Raw genomic sequence first — 20,965 nt, forward strand, 5'->3', positions numbered from 1 at the left:
TTTTTTTTTGAAACTGCAACAGTGGACGAATAGCACTTGAATTTTTATATATTAACATGGTAGGGTTTTACAACGGCGATACAACATTGTGGGGTTGTTGAAAGGTTTGGATTACATCAAAGAGTGCACACCAGTTTGCCCCCTTGTCCCTCTTATAGGGTTGGTCTTACCCGTGCATTTACCTTCGGTTCTTGTTCTCGTGATCCACTTCATAAATTCAGTACCGAATATTACTCGATACAATTGAACATGTTGGAAAAATCCAATCCTTCATTATAATCATGTCTAACCATGATTGCTTCACTTAAGCATGGTCACTTGACTTCCAGAGAAGTCGATTTCCAAACCAAACATAGCTTCTTATAAGTATAACTCTCGGCCTTGTTAACACTACTTGGGTTGCTACCAACAACATGAACATTCATCTGGGTAGTGGAACCGAGAGGGATCCCTTTGTTGTATCCTCACCTTATGTGTATAGCTTTTGTATGCGTGCTTTATTAATGCGGTTTCATTATCAGATGAATATGTTGCAATAGCAACAATTAATATACAGGGGGCAACAACGAGGACACTCATTTGCCAGGTATTTTCGTTGACAGATACACACCACCTTACACATACAAGTGGCTCATGCAGAAATTAACTGAAACACAGCAACAGTGAACTGTCGGTGCCATCTTCCTGACCTCGCACCAAGAAGAGGCCAGGCCAACGAACTAAACCATCACGCTCGTTACACACATCGATCGCACGTAAGTACAAGTACGTACGCGCGGGGCCGGCGCTTGCATGCATGAGCACGGCAGTGGCAGAGCTACTTGGGCGGGAAGTTGGACCTGATGGCCTCCACGAGTCCTCCGTCGACCTGGAAGCTCCTGGCGAGCACGTCGGTGGGCACCGGCGGCGAGGCGCCGAAGAGGGCCTCGGCGACGGGCTGCGTGCCGGGCAGCTGGCTGTCGAAGGCGGAGAGGACGGCGGCGGGGCTGCCACCGCTGTTCCTCTGGTAGTGGACGAGGCCCCGGGGGAAGACGAAGACCTCGCCGGCGCCGACGGCGCGCGCGTACAGGCGGGCGGCGGCTGCCGCCGGTGGCGGTGGCGGCGACGAAGCCGACGTCGAGCGAGCCCTGGAGGACGAAGATGACCTCGGTGGCGCGCGGGTGCACGTGCGGCGGGTTCACGCCCCACGGCGCGTAGTCGATGCGCGACACCGACACGCCCAGCGTGTTGAGCCCCGGCAGCGTCCGCACGTCCGCCGGCGTCACCGCCGACCCCAGCGCGTTGCACGTGCTGCCCGGGCTCGCTAGCGCGTTGGAGAAGAAGTCGTCCGCCGTCACGTTCTCCGGCCTCTTGCAGGGGAATCCGTTCAGCCGCAGTGCTGCAGTAAGGCATATATATATATATATATAGTAGCTAATAATAGGGTGTGCGTGCCGCGCGCGTGGAGATCGAGATCACCGAAATGCATGCATTAGATTAGATCCGCGTGACTTACGTCCCTGGAGGGATTTGTAGTCGGCGACGCAGATGTCCTGGAGCATGTCCGGGTCGCCGGCGAGTGAGGGGGCGGCGAGCGCTAGGAGGACGGCGGCGAGGAGGGACGTAGTAGCCAGCTTGTTGGCCATAGTTCGTTGGTCCACGCGTGGATAAAAAGTATGTACTTTGTTGCTGACAAGCTAGCTAGCAGCGCTGTTGTGAGCCAGCGAGCTGTTGGATGTGCCTGTGCAAGCAAGCAGAGGTATTTATAGTGGTGTGGTGGCTCCCATACCTAAGCTACCAGTTGCTTAATAAACACATGACCGGTACATGGCACGTACTACAGCTGGCAATGAACCATATATATGCACCGTATAATGCATGCATGTATCATCCAACGGCTAGCTGTGTTTATGGTGATACGAGGTAGACGTATAGTTACCCAACAAATCACGTAGTACACATAATAATCAGCTGCACATATAGCTAGCTAGGTAAGGCTATCCGCACTCATACTACTCTAAATTTCTACCCTAAAAAGAATATTTTGTCCTGGTCAGCAAAATTCTTTACTCTATACCACAATCCTCCACACTCATTTTTACTCTAAATGTCTACCCTATATCCACCTCCGGCCACTGCGAGAAGACCAGCACCATTCCCAATGCAGGGAGGCGAGCATGGCCCACCTCCACCACTGCATGCATGCGCAGCCTCCCACGACTTCCGTCTCGGGCCCCACCTCCGGTCCCATCCAGAGTACCATCCAGTAGCACGGAAGCAAGCTCTAGGAATACAGTTTCCCTGCTCGTTAGAGTTTTTGAGTAGTGCGTAGAGTGCATGGCTGTAGGAGATTTTTACTGGAACCGTGACTCAATATGCGTAGCGTTTCATTTAGAGTCCGTGAGTACGGCAAGCGTCTGTGTATATAAATACGACGACAGATCGTAGTACACATGCACTTGATCCAGTACTTGACAAATCCATGCCGACCAACTCCTGCTACAGAAAGTCTGCCGGGCGTGCCTAAGCTACACGCACCTATCACTATCACTACTGGAACATGGAACAGAGTTCTTTACCGAACACAGCGGAGCAGAGTTCTTTGTCGAGGATCTTTTTATGACGAGTATTCAGCTCTTGGTAAAACATTCTTTACCAAGTGTTTACTTTTTATCAAGTGTGGCACTCACCAAAGTCTATATTTACTGAATGCATGATATATTGCACTCGGTAAATAACGCGTCTCTGGTAGTGTATACAATATACATGTACACAAATACTCAAGTACCTAAATGTCCAGATGATTCACATGCAGTGATAATAATCGGCCGGGACCTTATATTGTTGCATGCGTACGTGCATGTCCGTTAGTTGTAGATATATATATAGCTAGATAGATATATATACTGTTTTCAATTCATTCTTCTCCGGGATCAATAATATGGACAGCGCCGTACGTAGCTGTACCGTAAGTATATATTTTTTTTTTCAAAGCCCCACCGACAAAAATGTGTCAGACATATATTAACAGAGAAGAAGTATTTAGAAGAAACAAAAAAAAATGCCTCACGAAGAAGGCATATTGCATTGTACACGTTTTTTCTAACATGCCTCGCAAGCAAAGCAACTGGCTGGACGTGTATAGAATTAGGGCCGCACGAATTACCCGTGTCAGGTTCGCTCGATTCGTCGTCAGATCGATTCTATTCGGATCAGTTCGTTCGAATTTTTTCACGGACGAAGTTAACGTCCTAGCTCAGTTTGTTAATGAGTTAGCTCAGTTTGTTAACGAGTCAGCTCTCAAGCTAAAAAAACTATCACATTTTAGCAAAACGAAACTATATATCAGTTATTTAACAACTGATGAACATATTATATACTTATATGTATGTGTGGTGTCTATGGCCTATGAATTAAACTAATGATTGATGAATTGTGTTTATGTGTTAAATTGGTTTATGTGAATATAATTGTGGGTTAAACTAATGAACTTGAGTGTGAATTGTGATTGATAATTTGTCTTAATTTGGTGTTACATTGATGTGGTCTATGAAACTACCAGTGCTTTACACGACATATTCACACTGTGTTAGAGAGAAGAGTTTGCTGATCTAGCGTTGGTCGCCCTCGGTGTCCGCCGGCGCGTCTCGACTTGGTGCGCCCCCCAGCACATGGCCATGGGGGGTCCTCAGGTTGGCTTGGGATGCTCGGATTTGGATTTCTCCGACGGTCTTCGCTTTCAGGATTGGATTTCCAGCAAGTTTAATCGCTCGATCAACCTCCTCCCGGGTAACTTCGACCGCCATGAGTTTTTTTAGTCGTCTCCTTTGGCAGATGCTCCTTGCGATTGTGCTCAGAGTCTGTGGGGCTTCTCCTTCAATCTTTCATTGGTGGCTCGGCGGACTTATTCAGGGTCTCGCCCCTTTCTGATCGGGTCTTTCGTTTCTCGCTTTCTTGCAAGAATGTTGGTTTCGCGGTTTATCGGCTTCGTTCTTACTCCTGCTCTGTGTTCAAAGCGTATCTGCACCTATGGAACTCTGGCGGTCCAAATTGGATCATTGAATGGCAGCGTTATTCAGAGGAAGAATCGAAGTCTTGGAAATTGGTTTCTCATCGCCGTTCTTCACCGGTCTCGTTCGCTGATATCGTTCGTAAGCCAGCTCTGTCAGGTGGAAACTTGGTTCCTTTGGGTTGGCCGGGAAGGCCCGGACGTTCTTCCTTAAGATTAAAGCAGCGGCATTCGGTTTTCGATCGGATTTCCTTCCCACTCCGCCCCGCCATTGATCAAGGATATGTTGTTCGTTCGCAATTTCAAAAATATTCAAATTACAACATCGGCCGCGTTGCTAGCTCCGGATTTCGGTCATCATTGAGGACCTCTCGCGTTCTCCCTTGGGCCCCGCGGAAGTTGATTTGGTGGCCCAAGAAGATTATGGAACAGTGCCCGGGGAATTTGGGGCAGGATTCTGTCCCCAGACTTAATGGCTCTGCAGACCCAGCGGCGACGGGCCACCGTCATATTTGGGACCTTTCTCTCTCAGGAAAAAATTCACAAATATTTGGTCTTTCGGGGCAGAAGTGCAAACGGCCTTTTGGCTCTTTCCCCAATAAGTTCGAGAAAGCCTCCTGGGTGTATCCCCCGCGTTTATGGTTCAGGCCCCCTCTGCTGTCGCTTACAGGTGGGCCTCCTTCGCCGCCCTTTTTAACAATTTTGCTGAGTTCACTCAGGCGGTTCTATCGAGTAGAAACTCTTCGCCTTCCATGGAACTTGCACTGTTCACAAAACCCCATTCCGCTCCGCTGCCGTGGAAGAATCCGTCGACTTTGAGCTCTCCGCTGAGTGTGGTGCTTCCGCCGCCTTCGCGGTTTGCTTCTCTCAGAGCCGCTGAAGAAATGGCTTTTCACAGAGTTGATCCTGTGTCGTTCCTCCCCCATGGCTTTGTGGCGCAGCAGGTCGATCATCGTGAAATCATGGTGCGTACTGTGACTCGTCCTCAACCCTCTGCGCATGAAGATTGGGGCATTGTGCTTGTTCAACCTTTGCCGGAGCATGAGGTCAATTTCCACATCTTTAAGGATATCATTCGTGAGTATCTTGTGGGGGTCCGGCGTGTTCAAGTCAGGAGCATTCAGCGCTCCCATTTGGGACAGGCACTTGTGTGATTCAGGTTCGCGTTTGACAGGGACAACTTAGTGGCATTGGGTCCACAACAAGCCCTAGGTTTTTCTTTTACTGTCATTCGACACAATGAGGGCTGGAATCGGCGTGCCCTAACCTTTAACCATGAATGTTAGCTTCTTCGTCTTGGTTTTCCTCTGGACTTCTGGACGCATGAGCACATCTGCGGTCAGAGCCTTTGGGAGGGTTCTCATGTGGGACCCTGACCCAAATAATGCAACTAGATTATTGGTCTGGGCATGCGTGACATCTTTACAGGAAGTGCCCCAGTTCATCGTGTTCTCGGTGGCTAAAGGTTTCCAGGGAATTTCATGGACTGTCCAATGTGACATCGTGCAACAATTTATGCTTGGTGCTCAACCTCAAGATGAGGATCCCGTGCCACCCTACCCACATGATGGGCACCAGCTTTCAGTAGAGATTTTTGGAATGGGTCAGCCGGTGGCCAATTTTCAGTTCGATCTCAACATTCCTCCCATGGAAGGGAACAATGTTGAGGAAGATGTTGCCAACAATGATGATGAAGGTTGGGACCCTTGGCCAGTTCAGCAGGCTCAACTCCCTGAGCCAGTGGCCAATGCAAATAATGCAAACGTTGCGAACAATGCAGAAGAACAGTTCAGTTATCAGTTGTCGGGTCTTGAGGACCTTCCTTCTGATGAATCGGTGGGCTACTTTAACGATATCATTATCCCTCAGGGAGTCCAGTTCCATCAGGAGGAAGCCCCGGTGCCGGCTGAAGCAGTTCTCGCCTTGCCAGCATTCCCTCCCGAAGACATGATTTTGGAGGGAAATAACGACCAGGGAGAAGACAACATGCAAATTGAAGATAACATCAATGTGGGCCTCATGTTACATTTGGAGTAGTCCATCCCTGATCCTGCTTTTGAAGATTTTATGGCCAGAAAGTGTTCCTCTTCTTGGGCTGATTTATTCCCCAACAATGCTGGCCTTGTTTCTGTTCCAAAAGTCTGGGCTGCTTTCTTCATGGACCTATTATTCAGGCCAGATTCTTTTGACTGGGCCAAGAAATTTCTGTTGTCAGGAGCTACCTCTACCTTCGTCGAGCCCAGCATGGACACCATTTTAATCAAGATTCCCTCCAAGTGTCTGCTCCCTTCCAGTCAGGACACCCATGTTGAGCCACAGTCCCCATCCCCGACAAAGGCAGCTCTTAGGAAAAGGCAGCCTATCATGGTCGACACTGCAGTTAGGAGGAGTGCCAGGCTTAGGGCAAAGGCCAAGGGATTTAAAACCTGCACTAGGATTGGTAAAAGGGATTGTTCATGCTGCGCACAATGCGCTCCACCCTCCATTCAGCACGATATCATCAAGAAGTTGGGAGCTGAATTTTGTAAGGTGGACCCATCCAAACTTAATCCTGATGACCTAAGCAGATCCAGGGCCACTGGTATTGCTATTCAGAGGCCAGATGCTCCTCCCAGCAGCAAGGACGATGAGCCCAGGATATCTGAAGACCAGGCGGTGGACTCCCTCTTTGATGATGATGATGATGATGCGGGATCTAGTGCCTCGACGGGGTTGTAAGGCTTTTGCCTCCCCTTTTTGGGCCTTACAGTGTCTTCTGTGCCCCGGTTGGTGGATATTTTGGTGGTTTCCCATGTATAGCAACATGATAACTGTTGGTGACGGTGCGCATGTGGCGCTATTTTTGTTTGTCGTAACAAACTCTGAAAGAGTCGATGACTCTTTGATTCTCGGCATGGATAATTATGGTGTTTGGAATTTCTGTTATTTGTTATGTTGGCTCCTTTTGGAAATTTCTAGTTTGGCCCCTTTGAAGTTTTTTGTCCCTCACGTCATGCTTACTTAATGGCTCTCTGGTTACTTCTGTTTATGGGCAATTTTTTTATGAAGAACTATTGGTGTATGCTATGCATACCGGGATTTCTTAGTGCGAAGATTATTGTTCATCCATGGCTTCTGGCCCTCAAAATTTGCACCGCAGTTTGAAAATTCTGTCCCATAATATTAGAGGAATCAACTCTGATATTAAATGGAATTCCTTGCGCAATAACATTATGGAAACTAACTGTGACATCATTTGTATTCAAGAGACAAAGAAAGAGTCCTTCGATGACTCCTGCATCCGTCGCTTCTGCAACAGATCCTTTGATAAGTTCGCTTTTGGACCTTCTATTGGCGCTTCTGGGGGCTTCTTAACAATCTGGAAAGGCTCTCATTTTGATGCTAAGGTGATTGATCAAAATGCTTTCGGTCACATGATTTCTTTTCGTACAAAGTTGACTAATCAAGCCTGGTGGCTTACCAACATTTACGCCCCATGTACCCCTCACAGAAGAGAGGAATTTCTCTCTTGGTTCTCCAGTCTTCAGACTAATGATGACAAACTATGGATCTTCCTTGGCGATTTTAATATGATCATATCTCCAAAAAACCGCAATAAACCTGGAGGGGACCATCTCAGAATGATGAATTTTAACTTGGTAATCAGTCAGTTGGGGCTTCAAGAAATTTCTCTCAAAGGACAAGCTTACACTTGGTCAAATATGCAACGTCACCCTCTACTCGAAAATTGGATTGGTGCTTTGTTTCGCAGGCATGGTCCGTCAACTTCTCGGTCACTTCTGCACTTTCGCTCTCTAGAGGAACCTCAGATCACATTCCTTGGATGGTCAATGTCCAAATTAATGTTCCCAAACCGCCCATATTCAGATTCGAAAATTATTGGCTCCAGCTTGAAGATTTCCATTCAATTTTCCAAGATTCTTGGAGTCAGCCTCTGTTCCAACCAGACCCAGCTAAAAGGCTCATGGCCAAGTTTAAAAGGGCACGCAAAGCGATCCAAGTTTGGTGTAAGTCTCTCCCTAATTTAGAAAAATTGATTGATAAGGTTAAATTGGTTATTCAGCTATTGGACTTCATTGAGGAGAGTAGAGACTTAACTATATAGGAATGGAACTTCAAAGAAATTCTTATCCTCCATCTGCATGACCTTTTATCTAAACAGCGCACCTATTGGAAACAAAGAGGTCAAATTAAATGGGTCACCCTAGGTGATGCTGGCATTAAGTTCTTTCACGCCAATGCTACTGTTAAGCATCGACACAACCTTATTTTGACGCTAAAGGATGACAATGGAAATACGACTCTTTCTCATACAGACAAAGAATCTATGCTTTTCAATGCCTTCAAGAACAGATTGGGGACTTCTCAACAAACATCCATGGTTTTTAACTTACCGTCCTTGATTCAGTCGATTGGCAATTTGTCAGAACTTGAGCTCCCCTTCTCTTGTCATGAGATTGATCAGATCATTAAAAGTCTGCCATCAAATAAATCGCCAGGTCCAAATGGATTTAATACGGACTTTGTGAAAAAATGATGGTCGGTGATTGCCCCTGACTTCTATGAATTATGCAATAATTTTTTTGAAGGATCTCTCTACATGCGCATCATTAATGGTTCATACGTGACTCTCATTCCCAAAAACAGTTCTCCGGATTCAGTTGGTGACTATAGGCCTATCTCCCTCCTTAACACAAGTGTTAAAGTGTTGACAAAAATCTTAGCAAATCGTTTGCAACAGGTGATCACAAAGTTAGTTCATCAGAATCAATATGGTTTTATCAAGGCTAGGTCGATCCAGGATTGCTTAGCCTGGGCTTTTGAATACATTTCCCTTTGCCATAAGTCTAGAAAAGAAATGGTCATTCTAAAGCTAGATTTTGAAAAGGCTTTTGACAAATTGGAACATGCAGCTATTATGGAGGTTTTGAGACACAAGGGGTTCGATGACAAATGGATTCACTAGTTTCTATGATTCTTGATTTCGGCACTTCAGAAGTTCTTTTGAATGGAGTTCCTGGGAAAAGATTTCACTGCAAACGTGGAGTTAGACAAGGAGATCCTCTGTCTCCACTTCTTTTTGTTCTTGCAGCTGATCTTCTGCAGTCAATTGTCAACAAGGCTTGTGAATGTGGCATTCTATGGCTCCCTCTGTCGAGCAATTGTGGTCCGGATTTCCCTATTATTCAATATGCAGATGATACTATCCTCATAATGGAAGCTTGCCCTAGACAACTTTTCTTTTTAAAAGCGATGCTCAATTCTTTTGTTGAATCCACAGGGCTTCATATTAACTACCACAAATCTAATATTTATCCCATCAATGTCACGGACCAGAAAATGGAAATCCTTGCAAATACATTTCACTGCAAAATTGGATCAATGCCATTCACTTACTTAGGGCTTCCCTTGGGATTACAAAGACCCAACCTGGGTGCTTTTCTTCCTCTTATTCAGAAAATTGAAAAAAGACTGGCGTCAACCTCTATCTTCTTATCACAGGCTGGCAGGCTTCAAATGGTTAATGCAGTCTTCTCCTCACTTCCAACATACTACATGTGCACTCTCAAGCTCCCCAAAACGGTGATCAAACATATTGACAAACTCAGACGGCACTGCCTTTGGAGAGGTGCAGATTTAAATGCCAAGAAACCCCCTCAAGTTGCTTGGAAATCAGTTTGCAAGCCAAAATTTCAGGGGGATTGTGTGTCATAAATTTGGCATTACAAAATAAAGCCATACTCATGAAAAATCCTCATAAATTCTATAACAAAGCTGACATCCCTTGGATCAATATCATCTGGGCCAATCATTATAGCCTTTCTCTGCCCTCAGATAAACCAGTTGGTTCTTTCTGGTGGAGAGACGTCCTTAAAACTCTTGAATCCTTTAAGGGAATTCCTCGGGTGGAGATCGGAGATGGAAAAATAACTCTTCTATGGCATGACAACTGGGATGGTATTTGCAAATCGGCACAGTATCCAGAACTTTGGTCTTTTGCCTGACGCAAGGACATCACCATCCAACAAGCAAGATTGGCAGCTTCGCACGAGATGTTTCACACCCCACTGTCAGCAGAGGCCTTTGTTCAATTTCAAGCTTTGAATGGTCTTTTGGTTAATCTTCCGCATAATAATCAGAGAGACAAATGGCTCAGCAATGCTTCTGCTAGCCTCTTTTCATCACAAAAGATTTACTCTCATTTGATGGGCAACCAGTGGACCCATCCCATCTTCACTTGGTTGTGGAAATCAAAATGCCAACCCAAGCACAAGGTCTTCTTCTGGCTCTTACTTAAGGACAGGTTAAATACCCGGGCACTTCTAAGAAAGCGAGCTATGCTACTGGATTCATACACCTGTGACAACTGTATTCTACAAGCTGAAGAGACAGTCACCCATCTTTTTTTCAGATGCAGTTTTGCTAGGAGATGCTGGTCCTTTATTAGAATCTCCCCGCCATGTTCAACTGATTTAATCAACACCATTCTGAGGATCAGAAGACGTTGGCAAGTCCCATGGAAACTTGAAACTATCATCCTATTAACCTGGTGCATCTGGAAAAGCAGAAACAATTGGGTGTTCAATGAGATTCTACCCACGGTGGAAGGATGTCGGGACATGTTCAAAACAGAAATGAATTTATTGTGTCACTGAGTTAAACCAGCGATAGGGGATATAATTAAAACCTGGATTCAGTGTTCTGTATTGTAATTTTCGTTTTCCTTCCTGTATCTACCTTTTCTTTTTCTCTTTATGCAATAAAAAATACTGTAGGCCCTCCCCTACAGTAATTTAAGCTTCAAAAAATTATGAGTATAATTACTATTTTCTATTGCTAAATTAGTTTGAAATTAATTATTATATACATTTTTTCTCTAGCTCGCGAGCTAAACGAGTCGAGTCAAGCTGACTTAGTGGCTCGTTAGCTTAACGAGCCGAGCCAAGCTAGCTTATTAGCTTAACAAGTCAGCTCGAACTCGGATCAGCCAACCCAAGCTGGCTTGATATCCACCCCTATATATACACAATGCTGGCAGACGGGACAAAGCGAAAGATGAAGTTATACATTGTCGGGTACCGTAATTAGGGGTACCCCCAACACTCCTACACACGGTCGGTAACCACCATCAGCACAAGCTGCAGAGACTGATGGGCATGATTCAGGTCAAGGCTTCGTCTACCCAAGGGGCGCGATCTCGCCTTGCCTGAGCCCAGCCTCGGGCGGGAACTGTAGTCACGGAAGAAGTTGCGTCTCACCCGAGGGCCTCCTCAGGCAGTGGGCGCACCCTCAGCACGCCCAAGGCCCAACTCGAGCAGGCTTCGGGGATGAGCTGGCGAAAACCACCATCAACCACATCGCTCGACGGCACAACGAGACTGCGGATGAGCTGGCAAAAATAGCCTCGGGGCGGACAACGGTTCCCCCTGACGTCTTCTCCAGAGACATACATCAACCCTCCATCAAGATCGACGACACGCCCGAGTCCGAGGAGGCCTCGGCCTAGCCCGAGGTATCCTCAGCCGCCGAGGGTGAGGCCTTGTGCATCGAGGGAGAGCGGAATGGGGTTGCGCCAAACCAAAACTGGCAGACCTCGTACCTAGAATATCTCCTCCGAGGAGAGCTACCCCTCGACAAGGCTAAAGCTCGGCGACTGGCGCGGCGCGCCAAGTCGTTCGTCTTACTGGGTGATGAAAAGGAGCTCTACCACCACAGCCCCTCAGGCATTCTCCAACGATGCATATCTGTCACCGAAGGACAGGAGCTATTGCAAGAAATACACTCGGGGGCTTGCGGTCACCACGCAGCACCTCGAGCCCTCGTGGGAAACGCCTTCCGATAAGGCTTCTACTGGCCGACCGCGGTGGCCAACGCCACTAGGATTGTACGCTCCTGCCAAGGGTGTCAATTCTACGCGAGACAGACGCACCTGCCCGCTCAGGCCCTGCAGACAATACCCATCACCTGGTCGTTTGCTGTGTGGGGTCTAGACCTCGTTGGTCCCTTGCAGAAGGCACCCGGGGGCTTCTCGCACCTGCTGGTCGCCATCGACAAATTCACCAAGTGGATCGAGGTCCGGCCCCTAACCAGCATCATGTCCGAGCAGGCGGTGGCGTTCTTCACAAACATCATCCATCGCTTTGGGGTCCCAAACTCCATCATCACCGACAATGGCACGCAATTCACTGGGAAGAAGTTCCTGGACTTCTGCGAGGACCACCACATCCGTGTGGACTGGGCCGCCGTAGCTCACCCCATGACGAATGGGCAGGTGGAGCGTGCCAACGGTATGATTTTGCAGGGACTTAAACCGAGGATCTACAACGACCTCAACAAGTTTGGCAAGCGATGGATGAAAGAGCTACCCTTGGTGGTCTGGAGTCTAAGGACGACGCCAAGCCGAGCCACGGGTTTCTCGCCGTTCTTTCTAGTCTATGGGGCCGAGGCTATCTTACCCACAGACTTAGAATACGGTTCCCCAAGGACAAAGGCGTATGACGACCGAAGCAACCAGGCCAGCCGAGAAGACTCACTGGACCAGCTCGAAGAGGCTCGGGACGTGGCCTTGCTGCACTCGGCGCGATATCAGCAGTCTCTGCGATGCTACCACGCCCGAGGGGTTCGACCCCGAGGCTTCCAGGTGCGAGACTTGGTACTTCGATTGTGGCAGGACGCCCGAGGGCGCCACAAGCTTACTCCTCCCTGGGAGGGGCCGTTCATCATCGCCAAGATTTTGAAGCCCGGGACATACAAGCTGGCCAACGATCAAGGCGAGGTCTACAGCAACGCTTGGAACATCCAATAGCTACATCGCTTCTACCCTTAAGATGTTTCAAGTCGTTCATATACCTCGTTCTCTTTACATACATAAATAAAGTCTAACCGTCAAGGAAGGGTCAGCCTTGCCTCGACAAAGCCCGACCCTCCCTCGGGGGCTAGAAGGGGGGAACCCCCTCTGCGTCAAAATTTTCCTCGGAAAAAGTCTTTTGCCAGAACGTCTTTCGCGCTTTTCGACTACTTCGATAGCGGGATCCTAAAAACGACGAGAGTACACGTAAGAGGCAAGGACGACCGAGCCGAGGGACTCATACGCCTCCGGGATACGGATACCTCACTCATCACCTTCCGCGATAAGTAACTCACGCTCGGATAAGCGATTCTGCTACCGAACAAGTCCTAACGCTCGAAAACTTTTATGCCAGAACGATTTTCGTGCCTTCTCGACTATATCGATAACAGAATCCTGCGAACGAGTAAGAGTGCACGTAAGCGGCAAGGCCGACCGAGCCGAGGGACTCCTACGCCTCCGAGATACGGATACCTCACTCATCACCTTCCGCGAAAAGTAACTCTCGCTCGGATAAGCGATTCTGCTACCGACAAACAAGTTCTGATACTCGAAACAAGAGGAAAGAAAACGCAGCTTTATAATACGACAATAAGATGTTTAGGCCTCGGCGGCCGCAAAAAACATACGCATACTACAAACAAACTGTTCCTGCAGGTTCAGACATCGACAGAGGGAGCATCAGCACCCTCGGCGTCGTTTCCACCATCGGCGGAATCTGGCCCGGCCTCGGACGGCGACACGGGCGGAAGGATCTCCACCTCGAAGGAGGACGCCAGCACCGCGCTTGGGCCATCGCAGCCCGGGTCTCCGCCAGGGCCCCGGGCCGAGTAGACATCTCGGTTGGCCGCTCCGTAGCCTCAGCCAGCTGTCCCCCGAGGACCTCAGCCCGGCTCACGGCCTCGGCAGCATGACTCCGAGGTTGGTCCCACTCGCGGATGACCTGGCCAAGCTCCAGCCGCCGCTGCTGCACCTCCTCGGCCTGGGAAGCCACCTGCGCCTGGGCCGATGAAGCCTCTTTTCGAGCCGACTCCGCCTTTGTCCACGCCGACACCGCTACCTCCGGCTCCAGCTCATCGCAGAGCAGCCGAAGGTTCTAAAACTGAGCAAGAGAGGCCTTGAGTGGCAAGGCCGACCGAGCCGAGGGACTCCTACGCCTCCGAGATACGGATATCTCACTCGTCACCTTCCGCGCAAGGCAACTCACACTCGGTTAAGCGGTTCAGCTAGCCGACAAGCGAGTCCTAGTGCTCGAAATGAGGAAGAAATACGACTTCACGCCCAAATACCCAGATGTTCAGACCTCGACAGCCACAATGAACAAACGCCCATACTCAGGGTACCATTACAAACAGGACTTCGGTTCCACTCCCGCGGGTATGAACAACCTCTACACCAGAGGGCCTGCGGGACAACAAACTCCAGGTGGCTCGCCGGCGACCGCTGCACCAGCAGCGCGGCAACGACCTCCGTCTCAGGTGGCTAGACAGCAGCAGCGATAGCCCCAGGGCAAACGCTACCGCTGGAAGGCCCTCGTTCACGTCCCCTCATGGGGGACGAGAACCAGCCATTAAAGCCAAAGAGCCGGAGGCCCGGAGCGCAGGTGGCATTGACGGTCTCGTCAACAGGGGCAACCGCTTCATCAGAAGCAGCCTCACCTATGGCGACCACCACCTCAGCACTGACGACAGCGACCACCTGCCCACCAACACCGCACCAGCGAGCGGCGGCCGCCCCAAAGCGCACCGGCAGGTCCTCACTCCCGCTCTCGCCACAAGAACGAGAACGGGACCATCCCGGAACACGAGTACCGCCCTTGCGGCGTACGACGTGTTGTGCGACCCCCTGGTGCAGCCGGCGACTGTCGCCCGGGTGGAGGACGGACAGCTGCACACTGTCCAAGCAGCAGTAGTTCGCCTTCCCCCGCATGGCTGGACGACGCCTCCTCCGCAGAGCTGGAGGATGCCTTTCTCCCCCGAATGCCGGAGGAAGAAGCGGGTCGCCGGCCCAAGCGGAGGCAGGCCCTGGCTCAGCTCGCCCTCCGCCACAGCAAGGATGATGAAGATCCTTGAAGCTGAGGGCGGGGCAGAGGCCGCAGCCCGGCTTGCTTCTCCCCACCACCGAACTGGTGGTCATCATCCTGGATGACCATTGGTGAGGGAATGCAACCGGGCTGCATGATGAAAATCCTTGAAGCCGAGCGATGGCTGAAGGGCACCAACCCCCGCGAGGTCGCGCTCCTCCAACAGCAACAAGACGAAGGCAACGCGGGTGCCCCCCATCCGGGGGCTCGGAAGGTGGAAGGGCACGATGCATGAGGGGAGTGCGAAGGCATGGCTATCGCCCGGGGGATCGATCCCTTTTTAAAGGCGGCTCTCCCCACTCGCATCATCAAGTGTCACGGGCAAAGTCTTCACCGACGTGCTCCGGGGTCCTCCCCCTACGACACGGGGGCTGGGTCCCACACGTCAAGCAAGCTGACCAGAAACGGAAGAAGCCAAACCACTGCGCGCGAAGCAGGTAACCACCCCGCGGTTATAAGCGTTCCCCCATTCTCGCTGAAACCAGCAGGCGAAAGGGCGGACCGCCATGCAGGAGGCGTGCAACCGCACCACGGTTGTGCACCCTTTCGGCTTCATCGCATCCGGTGGGTCAGCGTGAAGGCCTAGGCCCACACGTCACGTAACCGGCACGCCGGTTACTACGTGCAAGAAACCGCACCGCCACTTGCGCCAATGACGCGCCTTCTCGACTACGGAACCGGTGCCGCGACTCGAGGCAGCCCTGCGCATGACCCAACAGTGCCAATCGAGCACAACGATCACGGGTCAGTCAGCCGCGGGAGGAGGCGCGACGGTTGATGTGGCCAAAAGTGGACCGGCAGTAATGGCGGCAGCAGACGAGCGGAAGCAGCGGTCAAATCGCCTGCAGGCTCGCGTCCCCTCCAGAAGCGGCACGGGAGCCCTCTCCCACGGCGTGAAGACGACGCGCCCATGTTCCGTTCCTCGAACAACCCACGCACGCGGCCGCCCCGCGAATCGCCCGTCCCGTCGCATTAACTCCTCGGCAGGGCAAGCGACACCTTTGGCAGGCGAAGCGGGCATCGTTTCACCTCCGCCATGATGACCGCGTCAAAAAAGGTGTGCCACTCTATTTAAATTCATATCCTTTTCCTCTTCCCCTTTCTCTCTCTTGCTAACAGGGACCGGGAAAGGGGATATTTCGAAAGGGATCCTTCTCCGCGAAGGAAGCGGGCCCCGAGCCCTCCTACTGATCAGGGGTTCGAAGGCTGGCCCCTCGGAAGGGTTCGACAGCCGCCCCAGAGCACTCGGGCTCCAAGCCCTCTTACTGATCAGGGGTTCGAAGGCTGGCCCCTCGGAAGGGTTCGATAGTCGCCCCAGAGCACTCGGGCTCCGCGCCCACTACTGATCAGAGGTTCGAAGGCTGGCCCCTCGGAAGGGTTCGACAGCCGCCCCAGAGCACGCAGAGTGAGGGATGACTCTGGGTACGTCCGTTACATGGTCGAGGCTTGGGCTACGCTCCCGAGGTACCCTAGGACATTTCCGAGACCAGCAGGAGCGATTTTGTAACGGAATCCCACTAGAGGGAGGCATCGAGCCCTCGGACCCTATCGAACGGGTCCGGGTCTGGCAAATCACCTGCAGGTACTTTTGGAGCGCGCCTCTAGGCCACTAGCCGACCCTTATCGAACAGGACACGGGCGTCCACTCGGATCACCCGTTAGCAACTCACTGGAGACACCATGTTCGGCACCCTCTGAGGGCAACATGGTGCTTTCCCCTCTTCCTCCTTGCGGAAAGGCGACGAAGGGGCGTATAATAAAAGTCAAGACAGTCCTTGATCGTCCTCTCGCTCCGTGCAGAGGCTCGGGGGCTGCTCTCGCAACCCGGCTACGGCCAAACCGTTGACAGCGTCAACAAACCCGCCTAAAAACTCAGAACCTGACCATGCACCCGAGCTACGACCAGGCCGCATGAGGGAGCGACAAGGCCGGCCGAAGCATCACGGAAAGCATTAAGACCTCAGAGGAGTCAAACCACTCCTCCGAGGCCTCGGGGGCTACACCCGGCGGGTGCGCTCGTGCGCACCCACCGGAACAAAGTATAACCGAGAAAGGTCGGTCCCTCGCAAAAAAGTGCGGCAAAGCCTCCAAGCGAGTACCAACACTCCCTTCGAGGCTCGGGGGCTACTGTCGGGTACCGTAATTAGGGGTACCCCTAACACTCCTACACACGGCTGGTAACCACCATCAGCACAAGCTGCAGAGACTGATGGGCACGATTCAGGTCAAGGCTTCGTCTACCCAAGGGGTGCAATCTCGCCTCGCCCGAGCCTAGCCTCGGGCGGGAACTATAGTCCCGAACGAAGTTGCGTCTCGCCCGAGGGCCTCCTCAGGCAGTGGGCGCACCCTCGACACTCCCGAGGCCCAACTCGAGCAGGCTTCGTCGAGAAGCAACCTTGGCCAAATCGCCTCTCCAATCGACCGTATCGCAGGCGCATTCAATGCGAGGATCGCCTGACACCTTATCCTGACACACGTGCCTCAGTCGGCAAGGTCGAAGTGACCGCAGTCACTTCACCCTTTCGCTGACCGACCTGACAGGAAAACAGCGCCGCTCGCCCCGCTCCGACTGCTGTGCCACCCACCAGGGTGAGGCTGACGACAGCCATGTTCAGCCTCGGGCGCAACAGGAAGCTCTGCCTCGCCCGACCTTAGGCCTCGGAAGGAGGTCTCCGCCTCGCCTGACCCCAGGGCTCGGCCTCAACCTCGACCTCGGAAGGTGGTCTCCGCCTCGCCCGACCCCAGGGCTCGGCCTCAACCTCGGCCTCGGGAGGAATCGCGTCCTCGCTCGACCCCGGCCTTGGCCTCAGGAGAAGTCTCCGCCTCGCCCGACCTTGGGCTCGGACCGACCGCGCCATGGGGGATACATCATTACCCTACCCCTAGCTAGCTCAGGCTACGTGGGAACAAGACCGGCGTCCCATCTAGCTCGCCCCGGTAACAAGTAATGATGGCTCCCTGCGTGCGTCCATGACGACGGTGGTTCTCAACCCCCTACGGAAGCAAGGAGACGTCAACAAGATCCCAGCAGCACCGACAGTTGTGCTTCTACAGGGCTCAAGCACTTCTCCAACGGCCACGTTATCGCCTACGCAGGGCTCAAGCGCTTCTCCGACAGCTACGTTGGCATGTACACAGGGCTCAGGCACTTCCCTGCCAGACACGTTAGCGCCTAGCTACACCCCCCCACTGTACATCTGGACCCTCTCCTTGCATCTATAAAAGGGAGGTCCAGGGCCTGCATGCGAGAAGGTCGCGCGGGAGAACGAGCTAACGAACAGGCTCACTCTCTCTCTCTCTCTCTCGAACGCTTGTAACCCCTACTACGAGCACACCCCCCTGGTGCGGGATAACACGAGCCGCGTTTCTCCCTTGTGTTCCATCTCGCGCCAAACCATCTGGGCTGGGACACGCAGCGACAAATTTACTCGTCGGTCCAGGGACCCCCCGGGGTCGAAACGCCGACATACATGATGCTGAAATTTTAGTAAAGTTGGCGAATCTCGGGGTTGCTCCCACTCGTTGGGTAAGTGGTGGGGGTTGTTTGTTTCGGCTTTTCAACTTCTGGTGGTCGATATCTTTTGCGGACTGTTAAACTCCAACTTGTTAGGTCGGTTCTGTGATAATCGCTTTGGTGAAAACCATCTAAAATCAATGTGGACATAGAATCAATCGAGTTGTCGCAAATAATAGAAATCCGTCACTTTTAAGATCCTAAACCCTATAGGCTTATTCATCTTTCTCCACACGTAATTCACACGATACTCAGATTCTTTCCACATCCGTATTCTTCCACGGCTGAATTCTTAGAAAACCTCATAAAAAAAAGCTGAAACAAATGTGCCACTGACAGGTGCATGGAATACATCATGCCTTAATGATGCCTATAAAATCAAATAATTCCCAATCTAACTGACAGGTGCATTGGGTTATAATACTATTGACTTTTGGCGCGCGCGCGTATAGATAGCTAGTCGGCAAAATAGACTAGTGATTGCATGGCATGACACGGACATGGCTCGTTCAGTCGTTCTAAACCGCGAAAAACTGCGTCCTCATTGTCGGTTCGAACTTCGAAGCTCTTCACCATCATCATTTCTTTTTCCTTTCGTTCTTGTGCTTTACTGCATCTGCATGTATGTTGCGATGAGATGTCAGTAATTTTCCTTTTATAATCTTGTTAGTTTTTCTTATTTTGAGTGAATCATACATTCATACTGTTGTCCCAACGGTGCGATGAGGTGCAGATATCCTAATTATTAGAATTTTCGAGATATTATTTTTTATTCTATTGTCTTCACATGTGCTCAAGAGTTGCTGATTCTCTCCCATGAAATTTATATGGTTAGGTTATTTCCACAAGTTTACTCATGTCACTACCGGAATTCGGCTCTTTGCCGAGTGCCAAATGTTTTGTCGAGTATTTTTTCGGTCACTCGGCAAAAAAACTTTTGCCGAGTGTTTTATTTTTGACACTCGGCAAAGAGTTTTTTACCGAGTGTTTTTTTCAACACTAGACAAAGATAATTTAAAAATCACATTTTAAAGCAGTAAATTAATTCAAATGAAAAAGTTTTCAACTACAAATTTGTATGACTCATCATGATCTATAATTTATATTTTGAATATTTCTTCATATGATAAAATAAAAGTAAATTTGTTCATAAAACCTATATCTCTCTCGTAGTTTATGAAACTACGAGAGAGATGTATTAGATTTGTGCATATTGTTAGAACTATCACGTGAGATGAACAAATGACCAAACAACCAAAAAAACTTTGTAGATATTGAGAAGTTATAGAATTTTGTAGTTGACAACTTTTTCACTTGAAATCATCTTGTCAACTAAAACTACGTCTGAATTTAAAAATTTTAAAATTTGAATTTTGAAAACAACCACGAAAGAAAAAATCACCAACATAAAAGTTGTAGGTATTGAAGAGTTATAAAACTTTGTAGTTGACAATGTTTTGATTTGAAATCATCTTGTCATGCAAAACTATATTTGAATTTTAAAATTTAAACTTTTAAACTATCTTGGATGGAAAACCCACCAAAATAAAAGTTGTAGGTCTTGAAATGTAATGAAACTTTGTAATTGACAATTTTTTGATTTGAAATCATTTTATCATTGAAAAATTCGTGTGAAGTTTTCAAATTTGAAATTCAAATTTTGTAAACGACCTCGGATATAGAAACTATCAAAATAGAACTTATAGATCTTGAAAAGTTATGTAACTTTATAGTTGGTCACATTTTCAAATGAATTCATTTAGTCTCAAATAATCAAATTACTCTCGGTTTGTTATATTACATGAGGAATGAAAACGTAATATATACATAATTGATGTAGTAGTGTAGTGGTAGAGGAGGGTATGCGCGGGAGAGAGGTTGCGAATTCAAATCTCACCATTCACAAAACATGTAAATTTGATTTTATTCAAAGTCTTTGTCGAGTGTCCCTAAAAAGTACTCGACAAGGTCCGAGTGTAAAATGGTCTTTGCCGAGTGTCTTAGAACACGATTCCGGTAGTGTCTCTATCTCATATTTCAAACTTTCACTCTAAAAAATAGTACATTCTACAGTGGTAAACGGTAAAATACAGTGTTTTTACACGGTTATATATACATAATATGATACATTTAGGCTATCTCTAGCAGCATCCATATCCTACCTCTATTTTACTCCTTATTTCAAACTCTAATCTATAACAGTGCAAAACAGCGCATATATATGTTTCGCTAGAGATGACGGTGATAGCCCTACACATGGCAAACAGCAGCAAGGATACTACCTCATGGGTCCTTGTGGAGGTGGAAATCAAAATAAGGGTTAGTTTGAGAGCAAGGGACGACAAATCTAGGAAGGCAAAATCTTCTAAAGGTTACTTTGGGAACCCATTTTTATAAGTGATTTTTATTTTTCCAAGAAAAATAGTTTATTTTCCTTTGGGAAAATAAGAATCACTTGAAAAATTTGAGTTTTCAAGCTAGTCCTGTCGGCGTTTCGAGACAGGGGGGTCCCTAAGCCGACGAGTGAGTGTG

The 20,965-nt window shown here is 49.5% G+C and overlaps 1 pseudogene; it reads right to left on the bottom strand.

The window, feature by feature from the left end:
* Window positions 1–496: 496 nt before the first annotated feature.
* On the bottom strand, window positions 497–1,701 carry LOC103650733 (putative germin-like protein 3-2; annotated as a pseudogene).
* Between the last annotated feature and the right edge of the window lie 19,264 nt (window positions 1,702–20,965).

Source organism: Zea mays, chromosome 3 (assembly GCF_902167145.1).
Source record: "Zea mays cultivar B73 chromosome 3, Zm-B73-REFERENCE-NAM-5.0, whole genome shotgun sequence".
NCBI classification, from domain to species: Eukaryota; Viridiplantae; Streptophyta; class Magnoliopsida; order Poales; family Poaceae; genus Zea; species Zea mays.